This window comes from Scylla paramamosain, chromosome 42 (assembly GCF_035594125.1).
Source record: "Scylla paramamosain isolate STU-SP2022 chromosome 42, ASM3559412v1, whole genome shotgun sequence".
Taxonomy (NCBI): domain Eukaryota; kingdom Metazoa; phylum Arthropoda; class Malacostraca; order Decapoda; family Portunidae; genus Scylla; species Scylla paramamosain.
Window position 1 is genome coordinate 5,995,001 of NC_087192.1, and position 12,500 is coordinate 6,007,500.

At 40.5% G+C, this 12,500-nt stretch overlaps 1 protein-coding gene across 3 annotated transcripts in view; it reads right to left on the reverse strand.

Moving 5' to 3' along the window:
- The window catches only part of LOC135093210 (agrin-like), a 503,425-nt gene that overhangs the window by 443,376 nt on the left and 47,549 nt on the right, over positions 1 to 12,500 (reverse strand). For all 3 annotated transcript variants that reach the window (XM_063992187.1, XM_063992185.1, XM_063992186.1), the window contains exon 2: positions 10,047 to 10,141. The gene's annotated coding sequence lies outside the window, so the exon portion shown is untranslated. The remainder of the gene's footprint in view (positions 1 to 10,046; positions 10,142 to 12,500) is intronic.

The following is a 12,500-nucleotide window of genomic DNA, read 5'->3' on the forward strand; positions in this document are numbered from 1 at the left end:
GAAGGGCGGGAGAGAGCAAAAAGGGGGGCGCATAGGAGAGATAGCAGCTGGAGAGACAGATAAAGGAGCAGCTGGGGAGTGTGAGATAGGGAGGGAGAGGAGGAGGGAAGGAAAGGGGGTAAGGGAGGAAAGGGTGCCATCTGGAGCTTCCATCGTCCCGGTAAGCTACGGCACATCTGCTGTGGTTCTTTCCCTTCCTTTCCCTTCACCTTCCTTCCTTCCTTTCCCTTCACCTTCATTCCTTCACGTTTCTTTCATCTTTCTTTCTTTCTTCCACTTCACCTTCATTCGTTTTTGTTCCTTCTCTTCCTTTCCCTTTACTTTCCTTCTCTTTCCTTCAATCCTTCACGGTCCTTCTCTTGCCTTTGTTTCGCTTCCTCTTATTTTCCTTTCCGCTGAGTTCTTTCCTCTTTCTTCACGGTCTATTGCTTCTTCTGAATTCGTCTCTTTTGTTTCCATTTCCTCATTTTTTTTATTCTTTTCCCACTATCGTCTCTTATTTTCTTATTTCCATTATTTCCTTTTCTTTCCATTCCGTAAGTCAGTTCCTTCTTCTTTCCTTTCCTTCGTTGTCCATTTTTTTTCCTTTGCACTTCCTTGTATTATCTTCTATGACACTGTTCCCTTACTATCAACTTCCTTTACTTTCCTTTATATTCCTATTCCTATTCATCATTTTGTTCGTTTACTTTCATTCCTTTCCTTTGTATAACTTCCTTTCCTCATTTTCTCTTACCTTCACATCTTTCCTTTACATTTCCAATCATTCTCCTCTCTTATCATTAAATTCTTGTCCTATCTTTCTCTTCCTTCACCTTCCCTTACCATTCTTCATCTCACTTTCCTTCCATGTTTTTTTTTCCTTACCACTCCTAACCAACCCTCCTCTTTCCTTCCCTCCTCTCTTCTCGACCCTTCCACTTCTCCCCTTCCTCCTCCATCAGTGGCAAAAGTAAGAAAACAAAGCAACACTAATCAAGTTACACTCACCCCCAAGTACACCATCGGCCCATTACAGGAGGGGGAGATACAAATAATTAAAAATGATGACAAGCCAAATTATTACAAATATTAAAGTTAACTAATTTGGTGGCAGGCTGCTGCTGGTGTGGTGATAATTCGTACTTTTCCACGCTGTTATTCTGGTGAGTTGTTGTTGTTGTTGTTGTTGTTGTTGTTGTTGTTGTCGTTGTCGTTGTCGTTGTCGTTGTCGTTGTTGTTGTTGTTGTTGTTGTTGTTGTTGTTGTTGTTGTTGTTGTTGTTGTTGTTGTTGGTGGTGGTGATGGTGGTGATGGTGGTGATGGTGGTGGTTTTCTGTTGTTTTCTATTCAATATCCTTTTTTTCTTCTGCTTAGCATTATTTATTTATTTTCTTTTTCGTTTTTTCTTTGTTGTTGTTGTTGTTGTTGTGGTGGTGGTGGTGGTGATGGTGGTGGTTTTCTGTTGTTTTCTATTCAATATCCTTTTTTTTCTTCTGCTTAGCATTATTTATTTATTTTCTTTGTTGTTGTTGTTGTTGTTGTTGTTGTTGTTGTTGTTGTTGTTGTTGTTGTCGTTGTCGTCGTCGTCGTCGTCGTCGTTGCTGTTGTTCTTACTGTTGTTTTTCTTGTACGAGTATGTTGTTGGGGTCGTTGTTTTCCTCCTCCTCCTCCTCCTCCTCTCTTTCCCTGATCTAATTCTGGGACAAGTAAGTTTTCTTCATATTTTCCAGTGATCTTCATTTCTAGTACTCGCTCGACGGCCAAATATATCCACAAACATCAGGTACACACACCAATATTATTTTTCTGTTCAGATTTTCACCGGAGTCGTTCCGTGAAAATGCCAGACTCTGATCCGCCTATCTCCCTTCTTCGGCTCACGAAAAATAAACCACAAACAGTAAATATATATTGAGAGATACGTTGAATAGATTGATAAGAGCTCTATCGTTTTGTCGATGATACCAACACACTTCTCCTTATTTATCTATATACGAGGCCGGTAATCCCACACAGGGCAGCCCAGACAATACACTTCACACTCGTACGCACATCATTCATTCTCTTTGCCCCGTCTGCCCCTGGTGAAAAGGAATAGTTTCGTGGACAACTTTACATTTCAGGAGCCTTGACTTGGCACCACTGGCCACGTACTTCCACACCACGGCACAATAGTATGCACTGATTTGCCCGTTCCATACCCCGCACCTACACACTCCAATCCTGAAACGACCCCTTCATCGTTCAGTTTTCGACATTTCGCTGCTATATACAAAACAGACCTACACACACGCGCACAAAGAGAGAAAAAAAAAACACGTTCAACATCTCACTTCCAAAAACATAAACTATAAAAGGAGATTTAAAAAAGCAGTTGGAGCAAGTTTGATTACTAATATTGCTCTCAGGGAATATATAGAAAGAAAACAAATATGAAAATGCGCCTCACATCCTTTCCCTGACAGAAATAGAAAATACTCCCGTGAAGTCTTGATAATTTCACAATGTACATTACTACTAGGTTGAGTTTTTTTTTGCCGCCTCATGAAGAACCTGTGGCATAAACACTGCAATACTGTCAGCTAATAACTTGCATACAATAGCGCTCATTATGCAGGTTTTGAAAGTTTAAAATGCTATCAGTGGCTACATGGCTGTGTGTGTGTGTGTGTGTGTGTGTGTGGGTGTCTTATATATAGATGTCAGAGTTTGCAACACTTCGAAAACCGAATGATTATTATTTATTGCATTTTTTTCTTACAAATCTGTGACGAATTTCGAGGATTCACTCATGGAAAAATGCCGCATGTCCACTGCGCCGTGTCTTCAAAAACACACAAAAAAAGTATATTGGATTCTTGTTTTTTTGCTGAAGAGCAGTTTTTTTTTTCACTTTGCTTTGAAGAAATTCGAAAAATATATATATTCCAGGGACATACCACACGTATAAAAAGATTACAAAATACTCAACGGTGCATGCGGTTTCACTGTGCTTTGAAGTCCAATTTCCCAATTACGTTTGGCTGTCCTCTCAACACCCGCGTCAGTAACTTCATGAAACAAGCCCGTAGCACAGTGCCATCAGTCAATCTTCCTTCTGACCTCCCGTGCTATAGATACTTGATGAATAAAAGAGCAGAGATACAGCGCCATCTGTCAATCTCACTCGTGATCTCTCGGACTCTAGTAAATTAATAAAATGAGACAGTAGTGGCCCATACAATGCCATCAGTCTTTCTTACTCGTGATTCTCCCTGTTGTAGAACCTATAAAACGCCACAGTATTAGGATTGCAATGTCATCAGTCTAGTCTATCTGTTAATTACTCCAATACGTATCAAGTCTACAGTAAGATTTTATCAATCAGAAAACAAATTATTAGTAGACTTCAATAGATTAATAAGCATCCACACTATCTTCCTTCAGCTTGATACTTTGTGAAGAAACGCTTATGGTGGGTGTGATTGAGGAAGATACAGAAGAACGAGCGTGTTGGAGAAGTCTGAGCCACTGTGGCGACCCTTAAAGAAAGTACACATTGAGTCTTTAATCTTCTTAGTTATCCTATGAGTTTTTGAGGCCACATATACACAGTTCTGGGAGACAAGTAATTAAAGTCACTGAATTCCCTCTAAGTAATAACGCAGACATAATTTTGAGCCTTGAGTTTTACATCCTAAGAAAGAGTGTAAGAGAAAACACATTCAATCATAACTCACTAGACTTGCCCACAACTTTTTTTTTCACCTGACACTTTATACCGTGGAAATTTAAGAGTGCAAGGGACAATACATCAATTCTTAAATCATTCCACTCGCCCTTGAAAATAATGTAATGTTATATTTTAATTTTACAGTTCGCATTCTGTGGAGCGAAGTGTGTGGGAGACAGCAAACTAATTCACTCCAGCACATATCTATCTTGCGGAGGTGAAAATAAAAATGCTGACGCCGAGTGTTTAAAGCACATAGGTGTGTACGACAGCCGTCTTTACAATGGCGAGTGTTTGAGTGGATCATCTTTAATACTATTTATGTGTGTAGTAGTAGTAGTAGTAGTAGTAGTAGTAGTAGTAGTAGTAGTAGTAGTAGTAGTAGTAGTAGTAGTAGTAGTGATGGTAGTTGTAGTAATATTAGCAGTAGTAGTTATTGTTATTAGTGATCTTGGTACGCTGTTGCTGTTTTGTAGTAGTAGTAGTAGTAGTAGTAGTTGTAGTTATTATTGTTGTTGTTGTTGTTGTGTTTGTTGTCACTTCTGCTGCTGCTGCTGCTGTTGTTGCTGATATTTTTCAGAGAAAATATATAACACACACACACACACACACACACACACACACACACACACACACACATACACAGGATGGATCAGCGGGAAGGAGGTCCAAGAGGTACAAAAGAAATCCTTATGGGATATCATCAATAGGACTGTCAAAGAGTAGAATCAATACGTCTTTGTAATGGCTTGCCTTTATGTACCAGACAAGGCTTAGCAGTGCCATTGGCCAACTTGCAAGGAGTGCCGACCTGGGGAAATGTGGCAGACAGACGGACTACCACTTTGCAGGAAGACGAGTAGAAAGAGATGGAAATGAAGGGAGGGTAAGATAAGAAATCAAATGCAGGGATAGTAAGACAAAATTGAAGGTAGGAAAGGAAGGTCAGTACAAGGTGGTGAGACAAAGGGAAAGTAGGAAAAGAAGGTAACTTTATGGAGAGAAAGAAGAGATGGGACAAAAGTTAGAAAAGGGAGTTAAGTGGAATGATGTTAAGACAGAACGGAAGGTAGCAAAAGAAGGTAGGTAAAATAGTGGTGAGATTAGAGAAAGTACAGAAAGAAGGTAACTTTTTCAGAGAGAAGACTGGGGAGATGAGGCAATAGAAAAAGAAGGAAGGAAAATGTAAGGAGAAAAGCAGGTGGAAAAAAAATCAAGGGAAATAAATAGAGGGAAAACGAAGAAGTGACAAGAAGAAATGACAGGAAAATAACTACAAGAATGGAAAGGGAAGTACGTGCAAAAGAGGGGAAAGAAAGAACTCAGCTGTATGGGGAAATGGAAAAAAAAATGATGAATTAGAAAAAAGTTAACTATAGGAAAAGAAAGAAGAGATTGAAAATATGTAGGAAAGAAAGGTGATCGTAAAGAAGGGCGAATAAAGAGAAGGGGAAGAAGGGAGGTAAATGTAGGGAGAGGAGGAGGAGCAGGTAGAGCAGAAAGGAAAGTTAATTGTAGGAGGAGAAAGCAGACCATAAGGGGAAGTAGAAAGAGAAGTAATTTCAGGGAGCGGAGAAGGGGATGGAGGAAGAGGAGGGAGGAGAGAAGGGAAAGTACATAGCAAGGGAGGTAAGTGAAGTGAGGTGAAAAAAGCAAGACACGAGGGGAAGGGACAAGGTAATGATGTTATGGAATCCGAACGAAACGAGAGGAAAAATAAAAAAAAATAAAAAAGGAGTCAAATGAATAGCAGATGAAAGAACACGATATGAAATAAAAAATAAATGAAAATATATTAGAGAAATACCAAATAAAAAGCGACATATGAAAAAAAGTATAATAAAACTAGAACGGACAGAATTCCACACATACACGTAATTAAATAAGAAGGATGACCATAAAAATACGGAGCTCAAGGAAATGTTTGCAGATTGAATATACAGAGAGAGAGAGAGAGAGAGAGAGAGAGAGAGAGAGAGAGAGAGAGAGAGAGAGAGAGAGAGAGAGAGAGAGAGAGAGAGAGAGAGAGAGAGAGAGAGAGAGAGAGAGAGAGAATCTTCCCCCGCACGCTGCAACAAGGTTATGAAGCGTAATAAGCAAGTGATGAAATTTCCTGATGGCGGCCTGACGATGTACCGGAATGAGGGAGGCACGAATGAAGCTGGAAGACGAAAAAAAAAAAAAAGAAAGGGCAGAGAGAAAAGTGGAAGGAAAGCATACCTCGATATTATTCAGAACATACAAAGAATAAGATGAAATACAAACGGGTACTGATATAATTAAAAGGGAGGATGAATGAAAATGATGACGAAAAAGATTGAGGGAATAAAAACAGAAGGAAAAAGATAGACAAAAAAAAAAGAAAATTTGAAGGAAAACATAGCAATATTCAAATTACACCAAGAATAAGATGAAAGCGATGGATATGAGACACAAATATGTAAATAATTAAAGGAAGAATGACTGAAATTGGAAGACGAGAGAGAGAGAGAGAGAGAGAGAGAGAGAGAGAGAGAGAGAGAGAGAGAGAGAGAGAGAGAGAGAGAGAGAGAATAGCAAAAATAAAATAAAAAAAATGGAGTTAAAAACTGGAGGAAAACTTAACTTTGACTCTACTTAATTGAAACATGCTATAAAAAAGATTGAGAGAGAGAGAGAGAGAGAGAGAGAGAGAGAGAGAGAGAGAGAGAGAGAGAGAGAGAGAGAGAGAGAGAGAGAGAGAGAGAGAGAGAGAGAGAGAGAGAGAGAGAGAGAGAATAGCAAAAATAAAATAAAAAAAATGGAGATAAAAACTGGAGGAAAACTTAACTTTGACTCTACTTAATTGAAACATGCTATAAATAAGGAAAATATAGAAGAAAACCTTAAAATCTAAATTAATCAAAGGAAAGACATGAAAGAACACGACAAAAGGAAACCGAATAGCAGACACCTCGGCATTATTCAAAGCATTCTAAAACAAGATGAAAAACAGGTAACAAAGAATTCATTAATCAGGAAGAGGTAGATAAATAAGAAGCAATAATTAGGGGAAGGCTAGAAAAAGGTGAAATCTAGTTAAGTTCAAGAAATAAAATTAAATATCAAAGTTTTTTTTTTAATTTTTTTAGGTTATACGTCTGGTTACATGGAAGAACAAAACTCATAAAACAGGAAGCAGAAATAGTTGGATAAATAAGCAAGGAGAGTTAAGAAAATGCCAGAAAAAAGGTGAAATCAGGGTGAAATTAAAGTAAGGCGGAAATTATGGTCAATCGTGTGGTGCAGTGGTCCTCATGTGAAAAGCTGGAGAGGTCAAGTGGATGACCAACAAGGTGAAGTACGCAGTAACGAACCCTTTTTTTTCATACGTACTTGGCATTTCCTTCTCATGAGACTAACTACATTTTTAACGAGGGCTTACGGTGAGTTAGATATGCTTCTTGCTGCTGTTGCTGCTGCTGTTGTTATTATTATTGTTGTAGTTGGCATAATCAGTATTATTATTATTATCATTATTATTATTATTAGTAGTAGTAGTAGTAGTATGATCATTAGGTAGTAGCGATAATAGTAGTGACAGTAGCAGTAGTAGCATCAGTAGCAGTGGTGCCGGTAATAATAGTAGCAGAGTAGAGGTAGCAAGGACTATCATTATCGTCATTACTAGTATTATTGCAACCAAAACCACCAATATCATCACACTTCCATGTTCCTTCTCAATCACCCTTTTGTTTCTTATATTCACTTAAACAATCATAAGTAGCATCATTATAATCATACCCACGTTTTCATCCCGTAATTATTTTCCTTCCTCATCAGCCAGTCTCAAAAATAAGTGTTTGTGTGTGTGTGTGTGTGTGTGTGTGTGTGTAAGAGAGGAGGCAGCCAGCCACTGTTATTAGGCTCCGTCAATGAGCTCGACACGTCCCGGTAATTATCGTTCCATCATTACAATCACCAACCTTCATCGTCATCATTAATCACTCGGAAATATTCCCATTCGGTCCACGCCAGTTATCAAAAACACTCTCTCTCTCTCTCTCTCTCTCTCTCTCTCTCTCTCTCTCTCTCTCTCTCTCTCTCTCTCTCTCTCTCTCTCTCTCTCTCCGGTCATCATTAATTACGCATTCTACTCATCATTCTCATCCTCTCCCTCATTTCTTCATCTCCCCTCTCCCTCTCTCCTTAGGGAACATGGAGGGAGTTAAGACAGGAAGGGAGAGAGAGAGAGAGAGAGAGAGAGAGAGAGAGAGAGAGAGAGAGAGAGAGAGAGAGAGAGAGAGAGAGAGAGAGAGAGAGAGAGAGAGAGAGAGAGAGAGAGAGAGAGAGAGAGAGAGAGAGAGAGAGAGAGAGAGAGAGAGAAATTACGATTACGAAAGAATAATCTCGACAACCTCTGAAACAAGAAAAAAAAATCACTATTGCCACACAAACATACACAGCACATAAACACTCGAAAAAAGAAAAAAAAAAAAAAGACTGCACGATTTCCTGATTTACTTCTCCAATAACCGCACCTTGTATCTTGAGGGGGAAGAGGCGGCGGTGTTTGCGCCTCAAAAATATACGTAATGTAGTTCAGTCACGTTCTGTGTGTTCAAGTAATTGGTAAAAGTGACTTACAGCTCTGAGATGTGTGTGTGTGTGTGTGTGTGTGTGTGTGTGTGTGTGTGTGTGTGTGTGTGTGTGTGTGTGTGTGTGTGTGTGTGTGTGTTTATAGTAATTATTGGTAAGTAATAGTTGTAAATGTTATAGTAGTAGTAGTAGTGTAGTAGTAGTAGTAGTAGTAGTAGTAACAGTAGTAGTACGTTACATAAAAAGGTAGCAGCAGTACCAGCATTTCAGGAGCATGCAAGCAAGCAAGAAGCAAGAACACCAGCAGCAATGATAATCACGCAAGAAAGGAAACAAGCGAGCAAGCAAGAAGCACCACCACCACCACCACCACCACCACCACCACCAGCGGCGGCAGCAACATTAATACCGTTAATCCCCGAACTTTTCCCGCTGGAGTCAGAACAGGGTGTACGAGCGTGACTGGGAATCAGGGACAGTAGCTCATCGATTCACACACAAATGCTGGAGAGAGAAAGGTTAAAAATAATGTAATTCGGATTTGAGGAAGCTTCCCTCATTCTAAGCACCTAAAGCTGATGTTTGACGACTAGACTGAGATAAAGCGAAATCATTACTGCTGCTATGACTCGTCCCTCACTCCAACCTTTCTCTTCCGCCCAGACTCACTACGGACACGACGCCACGGGCTGTATCCCTCGCGCACCAAGTCTTGGCGGCGTCTCTGAGGTGGCCAGGAAGGGTAATGCTGGAAGGAGCCCCTAATAGGAATACAAGATGAGCCCCAGAGGCACATACAGCACCGCCTCACCAGCCTCGCAGTAACTGGGCTCGCTCATAATTAAGGTCTGATCGCCTTCAGTCGCCCCGCAGAGCCACGCCAAAGTATGGCTTACTAAGAATGGCGCACACACACCACGCCTCACTGTTGCTGCTTGAGGGAGAGGACCAAGGGAAACAAAGGTAATTCCAAGGCGTGAATTTTGAATGAAATCATTTAAGTTACGGTGCGGCAATAGTAAGTCTTAATACATGTCGCCGGAGAGAATTACTAAAGGGCGCTTCCTCTTCTCTCGTCTTCTACCCTGCGCCAGGATCAATCTCGTAGCATTACGGTTATGAGTCTAGCACTGTGCCGCAGAACCACGTGGTACAAAATAGATGAAGAAAGGAGAGTGAAAAATGATAGTAATAGTTATGACAGTATCCATGCAAATACTGCACAGATCTCAATATAAGACAATGAAACATGATGATGAGGGCAGTGTTAGTGATCATAATCCTTGTTATGATCACGAAGAATCATAATCATTACTATTTTTTTATCATGATAATTTTTATAATTAGTTCTGTCATCAGATATATTCCCCTCACCGTCATCATCCGCTTGGAAGAGGAGACAGATAATTGGCAATTAAATTTATCTGGGAAGACAAGGGTCACTGAGCGTATCCCCTTGAAAAAAAATGCCAAGTTCCCACAAAACTTACATTTTGTTTCCGGAAGACCGCAAAAATATGCATCAAAATAAATGTATATGCAAAACAAAAATAAAGTAATAAATCAATTAATACATCAATCAATATATAAAACACAATCGGCCAGAACGCTCCAGAGTATTACGTGAAAGGAATGAATAAACAAGGACAACATTGCATTAATACACCATGAATAGAAAGAACATTTAATTAAAGACATTCTACACCAAGGCCGTGGAAGCAGGAGAGGCACAGACTGCTAATACACTGCACGAAACAGGAGCAAGACAAGCAAACACAGAGAGCTTTTGACTCTACCTCGTCTAGCAGTGTCGTGTGGGCTGCAGCCTCTCCTCCCACACTTGCTCCAGAAGTGCACTCTCATGTGAATGAATGAAGAGTAGGACCAGCATCTGAAAAGATGAAAGATACAAAGCTATACAATAATATCTTCCTTCACTAATTTAAGTTACCAAAAGATACAAGTTGAATGGAGATCTCAGCTGTGCTTAGTCCAAAGGAAGAGACTGGACGAGTGTTTCGACATGTAGAAAACAGACATGCTGATAAAATTATAACGTATAAATAATAAAATACCAATCATTTAAAGCCAAAACTATCTTACAAAGGAAAATACAGGACAAAACGACAGGGCATGTAACTCATCGATCTACAGATAAATCGCAAGGATGAAAAGAAGAAAAAAAATAAATAAATAGTAGGATGATGCTGCTACTGATAATGGTAGCAGCAATAGTAGTAGTAGTAGTACAAGTAAATGGTGGTGACAGTAGCAATAGTACTAGTGGTGGCAGTGATGGTGATGGAATGTGAGAAAACAGCATGGCGATGGTAGTGATAGTGGTAGCAGTGGTAGTACAAGCATTGATCGTGGAATGCTAGAAAGAACCTTATAACCACAACGATGATTCAGTCATCGATCCTCTCATATCCGCCTCAACCGCTCGCCTCTCCATACACTCGTTTATTCATAGGACAAGGGCGTGCCACCAACGTGAACATTATGCCCTTCATCCTGCTACTTGCTGCGGTGAAGTGATCTGCCCCTATTCTTGTCAGCACTGCATGACATCATAGCGTGTGCCTGTCTGTGCTTGCTGCTCCACACTCCCCATGATATATTGGCGTATAGAGCTTTCCTGTCCTGTAAAGCTATTGGGAGATTTCGTGGCAAAGACTGTAAATAAGTGAGGAAGTGGTGGTGGTGGTATGGATATTTGTATAGTGTGTGTGTGTGTGTGTGTGTGTGTGTGTGTGTGGAGAGAGAGAGAGAGAGAGAGAGAGAGAGAGAGAGAGAGAGAGAGAGACTCGAAATGTTCTACCTCTTCGTTATGTAATTCGAATATTCAAGTCCTCACTCCCTTTCTCTTTTCTCTTTTATTTTTGGCATGACATGAGGCAAAATTAATCCATGACATGCAGCAGCTGATGGCTTTCTCCCACCCCGCGGATCACGTATGGCATCCCGTGTAATACTCGAGGTGGTGGTGGTGGTGGTGGTGGTGGTGGTGGTGGGAGGGGGAGCAGAGGTTTAACGTTTGAAAGCTGGTGCGCTGGATCAAATTATATAATTACCATACACGCGAGTAAATGACGTGTTAAGCATGACTACACTTGTCACCTTTTAATTTTCAGATCACATATTTTAGCCTTCCTGTATGCCGAGTTCTTATCCTTAGTATTCCTTTATATCGAGATTACAGATTTTATTCACCTTTACAACCTTCGAGAAACAGTCAAAATTCCAATAAATGCCTTCACATGTTTATATTGACCTAAATCAATGTTTTAAGCGTTTTGTGAGATGCAGGTCTTTACCTTCATCTTTACCTAAGCATTATCGATTTTGGAAAACCGTCAAAATTCTCCCTCCACTTCTTTAAAATCTACTTCCTCACACGTTGTATTTACTGAAATCAACGTTCTGAGCCTTAACACCACAAAAAAACGTTAACATTTAATTCCTCGCAATTTGTATTAACCGAAATCAACCTTCTGAACCCAAACACTACAAAAAAAAAAAAATCTACTTCCTCACACTTTGTATTTACTGAAATCAACGTTCTGAGCTCAAACACAACATATTACACGAAAAAAATAACAGTAAAATCAAACAGAAGCCTTAAACACCCGAACAGCTTAATCAGCAGATGCAGTCAAAATTTTTATTCACAACTTAATCCACTTCTTAACACTTTATATTTACCAAAATCAACGTTCTGATCCCAAACATCAAACACATCACACGAAAATTAGTACTAAAAACAAACAGAATCCCTGAACACCACAACGCCCGGACCAGCAGACGCTAATCCCGGCTCGTGCCACCCTTACCACCGCGCCACAAACACCACAATAACCATAACGGGCCCTTAACACCAACATGCACCCGGCCACCACAGCGCTGTAATTATAACCCTCACCCCAGCAGCAGCCACCACTCGGCATCTCCCCACCCTCTCTTTCCTCCTCGTCTATTCAACCAGGGTTAAGTACACAGCCTCTACCCTCTCGTTCCCTTCCGCCACACACACACCCCAACACTGTCTACCACCGCTAACACAGCCACCTCGCCCTACTCTGCACCGCTGCCCTAAACACTACCACTCCTTGTCGCCTCTGCCACCACCACTACCACCATCCACTACCTCCAACACTGCCACCTCCCTTTAACATTCTGAACCGTCGCCCCTTAACAATCCAGCAACTCCTTCTCACAACTACCACCACCACCACCACTGCCTCCACCTA